Source organism: Schistocerca cancellata, unplaced genomic scaffold, assembly GCF_023864275.1.
Source record: "Schistocerca cancellata isolate TAMUIC-IGC-003103 unplaced genomic scaffold, iqSchCanc2.1 HiC_scaffold_1151, whole genome shotgun sequence".
NCBI lineage: Eukaryota > Metazoa > Arthropoda > Insecta > Orthoptera > Acrididae > Schistocerca > Schistocerca cancellata.
Window position 1 is genome coordinate 8885458 of NW_026047150.1, and position 6152 is coordinate 8891609.

Sequence of the window (6152 nt, forward strand, 5' to 3'; positions counted from 1 at the left end):
TCTCAGCAGGGAGATTCGGTTTTACGACTGCCATGATAGATCTACCATCGAGTGTGATTTTGTTGGATGGGAGCCACCATTCTCAGCATTCTGACTATTGGAGTTAATTAGGAAAGACTTCTTTCTTTTGCTAGATGCTTCTTTTGATTGATACCGTTATCACCAATATTTATCAATTTTTCATTGGAGTAATGTATTTGAATTGTGAAATGTGGATAAGTGTTTGTTCTTAACAGGAGGGTCATATGGTTATATGGCCACAAAGCAGATTCTACATTGAATGGGTTTTTATGCATATGGGACAGCACATCCACCTTACTGAATTACGGATGTTCGGAATGTAATATATCTTCTTGTTTAGGTATCTCCTTCATTTGGTTTATATTTTTAAAAATCTTATTCCAATGGTCAATTAAAATAATCAATGTGCTGCACAAATTGTGGTACATGTTTGTTCCTTCTCGGCAGGGAGATTCTCCTTTCATGACTGGTATTGTTGTTCTACCATCGAGTGTGATGTTGTTGGATGGGAACCACCACTCCCAGCATTCTGACTATTGGAGATATTAGGAAAAACTTCTTTCTTTTGCTAGGTGCTTATTTTGATTGATACCGTAATCACTTCTATTCATAATTTCACAGTGGTGTAATGTATTTGAATCGTGAAATGTAGTTAAATGTTTGTTCTCTACAGCAGGGTCATCAGATCGTATGGCCACAACGCAGATTCTTCATTCATTGTTTTTTTGTGCATATGGGACACCACATACACCATACTGAATAACGGATGTTCAGAATGTGATATATCTTCTTGTTTAGGTATCTTCTTCATTTGCTTTATATTTTTAAAAATCTTATTCCAATGGTCACTAAAAATCATCAACGTGCTGCACAAATTGTGGTACATGTTTGATCCCTCTCAGCAGGGGGATTCCGTTTGATGACTGCTGTGTTTGTTCTACCATCGAGTGTGATTTTGCTGAATTAGAACCACCACTCCCAGCATCTGTTATTAGGAAAGACTTCTCCCTTTTGCTAGGTGCATCTTTTGGTTACGACTATTATCACTTATATTCATCAATTTCACAGTGGAGTAATGTATTTGAATCGTGATATGTGGTTAAATGTCTGTTCCTCACAGGATGGTCATCTGTTTGTATGGCCAAAAAGCAGATTCTCCATTCAAAGATTTCTTTGTGCATGTGGGACACCACATACACCTTACTGAATAACGGATGTTCAGAATGTGATAAATTTTATTGTTTAGGTATCTCCTTCATTTGCTTTATATTTTTAAAAATCTTATTCTGATGGTCACTAAAAATAATCAATGTGCTGCACAATTTTTGGTACATGTTTGTTCACTCTCTGGAGGGACATTACGTTTGATGACTGCTATGTTTGTTCTCCCATCGAGTGTGATTTTGTTGGATGGAAATCACCACTCCCAGCATTCTGGCTATTGGAGTTATTAGGAAAGGCCTCTTTCTTTTGCTAGGTGCTTGTTTTGATTGACAACGTTATCACTTATATTAGTAATTTCACAGTGGAGTAATGTATTTGAATTGTGAAATGTGGTTAAGTGTTTGTTCTTTACAGCAGGGACATCTGGTTGTATGGCCACAAAGCAGATCCTCCATTGAATGGGCTTTTATGCATATGGGACACCACATCCACCCTACTGAATAACGGATGTTCGGAATGTAATATATCTTATTGTTTAGGTATCTCCTTCATTTGCTTTACATTTCTAAAAATCTTATTCCAATGGTCACTAAATATAATCAATGTGCTGCACAAAATGTGGTAGATATTTCTTCCCTCTCAGCAGGGAGATTCTCCATTCATGACTGGTATCGGTGTTCTACCATTGAGTGTGATTTTGTTGGATGGGAACCACCACTCCCAGAATTCTGACTACTGGAGATATTAGGAAAGACTTCTTTCTTTTGCTAGGTGCTTCCTTTGATTGATACCGTTATCACTTATATTAATCAATTTCACAGTGGAGTAATGTATATGAATCATGAAATGTGGTTAAGTGTTTGTTCTTTACAGCAGGGTCATCTGGTGGTATGGCCACGAAGCAGATCCTCCATTGAATGGATTTTTGGTGCAGATGGAACTCCACATACACCTTATTTAATAACGGATGTTCAGAATGCGATAAATTTTATTGTTTAGTATCTCCTTCATTTTCTTTATATTTTAAAAAATCTTATTCCTATGGTCACTAAAAATAATCAATGTGCTGCACAAATTGTGGTACATGTTTGTTCCCTCTCAGCAGGGAGATTCCGTTTGATGACTGCTATGTTTGTTCTACCAACGAGTGTGATTTTGTTGGATGGGAACCACCACTCCCAGCATTCTGACTGTTGGAGTTATTAGGAAAGACATCTTTCTTTTGCTAGATGCTTCTTTTGATTGATCCTGTTATCACTTATATTCATCAATTTCACAGTGGAGTAATGTATTTGTATTGTGAAATGTGGTTAATTGTTTGTTCCTTACAGCGGGGTCCTTTGTTTCTATGGCCAAAAAGCAGATTCTCCATTCAATGTTTTTTTGTGCATATGGGACACCACATACACCATACTGAATAATGAATGTTCAGAATGTGATATATCTTCTTGTTTAGGTATCTCCTTCATTTGCTTTATATTATGCAAAATCTTATTCCAATGGTCACTAATAATAATCAATGTGCTGCAAAAATTGTGGTACATGTTTGTTCCCTCTCAGCAGGGAGATTCCAATTGATGACTGCTATGTTTGTTCTACCATTCAGTGTGATTTTGTGGATGGGAACCACCACTCCCAACATTCTGACTATTGGAGTTATTAGGAAAGACTTCTTTCTTTTGGTAGGTGCTTCTTTTGATTGATACCGTTATCACGTATATTCATCAATTTCACAGTGGAGTAATGTATTTGAATCGTGAAATGTGGTTAAGTGTTTGTTCTTTACAGCAGGGTCATCTGTTTGTATGCCCAAAAAGCCGATTCTCCATTCAATGATTTTTTGTGCATGTGGGACACCACATACACCTTACTGAATAACGGATGTTCAGAATGTGATAAATCTTCTTGTTTAGGTATCTCCTTCATTTGCTTTATATTATGCAAAATCTTGTTCCAATGGTCACTAATAATAATCAATGTGCTGCAAAAATTGTGGTACATGTATGATCCTTATCAGCAGGGAGATTCCGTTTGATGATTGCTATGTTTGTTGTACCATTGAGTGTGATTTTGTTGGATGGGAACCACCACTCCCAGCATTCTGACTATTGGAGTTATTAGGAAAGACTTCTTTCTATTTCAAGGTGCTTCTTTTGATTGATACCGTAATCACTTGTTGTTGTTGTTGTGGTCTTCAGTCCTGAGACTGGTTTGATGCAGCTTTCCATGCTACTCTATCCTGTGCAAGCTTCTTCATCTCCCAGTACCTACTGCAACCTACATCCTTCTGAATCTGCTTAGTGTATTCATCTCTTGGTCTCCCTCTACGTTTTTTACCCTCCACGGTGCCCTCCAGTGCTAAATTTGTGATCCCTTGATGCCTCAAAACATGTCCTACCAACCGATCCCTTCTTCTAGTCAAGTTGTGCCACAAACTCCTCTTCTCCCCAATCCTATTCAATACCTCCTCATTAGTTACGTGATCTACCCACCTTATCTTCAGCATTCTTCTGTAGCACCACATTTCGAAAGCTTCTATTGTCTTCTTGTCCAAACTAGTTATTGTCCATGTTTCACTTCCATACATGGCTACACTCCATACAAATACTTTCAGAAACGACTTCCTGACACTTAAATCTATACTCGATGTTAACAAATTTCTCTTCTTCAGAAATGCTTTCCTTGCCATTGCCAGTCTGCGTTTTATATCCTCTCTACTTCGACAATGATCGGTTATTTTACTACCTGAATAGCAAAACTCCTTTACTACTTTAAGTGTCTCATTTCCTAATCTAATTCCCTCAGCATCACCCGACTTAATTTGACTACATTCCATTATCCTCGTATTGCTTTTGTTGATGTTCATCTTATATCCTCCTTTCAAGACACTGTCCATTCTGTTCAACTGCTCTTCCAAGTCCTTTGCTGTCTCAGACAGAATTACAATGTCATCGGCAAACCTCAAAGTTTTTACTTCTTCTCCATGAATTTTAATACCTACTCTGAATTTTTCTTTTGTTTCCTTTCCTGTTTGCTGTATATACAGGTTGAATAACATCGGGGAGAGGCTACAACCCTGTCTCACTCCTTTCCCAACCACTGCTTCCCTTTCATGCCCCTCGACTCTTATAACTGCCATCTGGTTTCTGTACAAATTGTAAATAGCCTTTCGCTCCGTGTATTTTACCCCTGCCACCTTCAGAATTTGAAAGAGAGTATTCCAGTTAACATTGTCGAAAGCTTTCTCTAAGGCTACAAATGCTAGAAACGTAGGTTTGCCTTTTCTTAATCTTTCTTCTAAGATAAGTCGTAAGGTCAGTATTGCCTCACGTGTTCCAACATTTCTACGGAATCCAAACTGATCTTCCCCGAGGTCGGCTTCTACCAGGTTTTCCATTCTTCTGTAAAGAATTCGCGTTAGTATTTTGCATCCGTGACTTATCAAACTGATAGTTCGGTAATATTCACATCTGTCAACACAACAACCGAAAGGGGGACTATTTTACCTCCGGAATATTACTTATATTCATCAATTGCACAGTGGAGTAATGTATGTGTGTATGAGTGTGATTTTGTGTGGATGGGATCCACCACTCCCAGCATTCTCACTATTGGAGTTATTAGGAAAGACTTCTTTCTTTTGCTAAGTGCTTCTTTTGATTGATACCGTTATCACTAATATTCATCAATTTCTCATGGGAGTAGTGTGTATGAATTGTGAAATGTGATTAAGTCTTTGTTCTTAACAGGAGGGTCATCTGGTTGTATGGCCACAGAGCAGATTCTCCATTGAATGGGTTTTTATGGATATGGGACAGCACATCCACCTTACTGAATGACGGATGTTCGGAATGTAATATATCTTCTTTTTTAGGTAACTCCTTCATTTGCTTTATATTTTTAAAAATCTTATTTCAATGGTCACTAAAAATAACCAATGTGCTGCACAAATTGAGGTACATGTTTGATCCCTCTCAGCAGGGAAATTCCATATGATGACTGCTACGTTTGTTCAACCATCGAGTGCGATTTTGTTGGATGGGAACCACCACTCCCAGCATTCTGACTATTGGTTTTATTAGGAAAGACTTCTTTGTTTTGCTAGGTGCTTCTTTTGAATGATACCGTTATCACTTATATTCAACAATTTCACAGTGGAGTAATATATTTGAATTGTGAAATGTTGTTAAGTGTTTGTTCTTTACAGCAGGATCATCTTGTTGTATGGCCACATAGCAGTTTCTGCATTGAATAGGTTTTTGTGCATATGGGACACCACATCCACCTTACTGAATAATGGATGTTAGGAATGTAATATATCTTCTTGTTTAGGTATCTCCTTCATTTGATTTATATTTTTAAAAATCTTATTCCAATGGTCACTAAATATAATCAAGGTGCTGCACAAATTGTGGTAGATGTTCCTTCCCTCTCAGCATGGAGATTCTCCATTCATGACTGGTATCTTTGTTCTACCATTGAGTGTGATTTTGTTGGATGGGAACCACTACTCCCAGCATTCTGACTACTGGAGTTATTAGGAAAGACTTCTTTCTTTTGCTAGGTGCTTCCTTTGATTGATGCTGTTATTTCTTATATTCATCAATTTCACAGTGGGGTAGTGTATTTGAATCGTAAAATGTGGTTAAGTGTTTGTTCTTTACAGCAGGGTCATCTGGTGGTATGGCCAAAAAGAAGAGTCTCCATTGAATGGGTTTTTGGTGCAGATGGGACACCACATGCACCCTACTGAATAACGGATGTTCAGAATGTGATAAATTTTATTGTTTAGGTATCTCCTTCATGTGCTTTATATTTTTAAAAATCTTATTCTGATTGTCACTAAAAATAATCAATGTGCTGCACAAATTTTGGTACATTTTTGTTCACTCTCAGGAGGGAGATTTCGTTTGTTGACTGCTATGTTTGTTCTTCCATCGAGTGTGATTATGTTGGATGGAAACCAC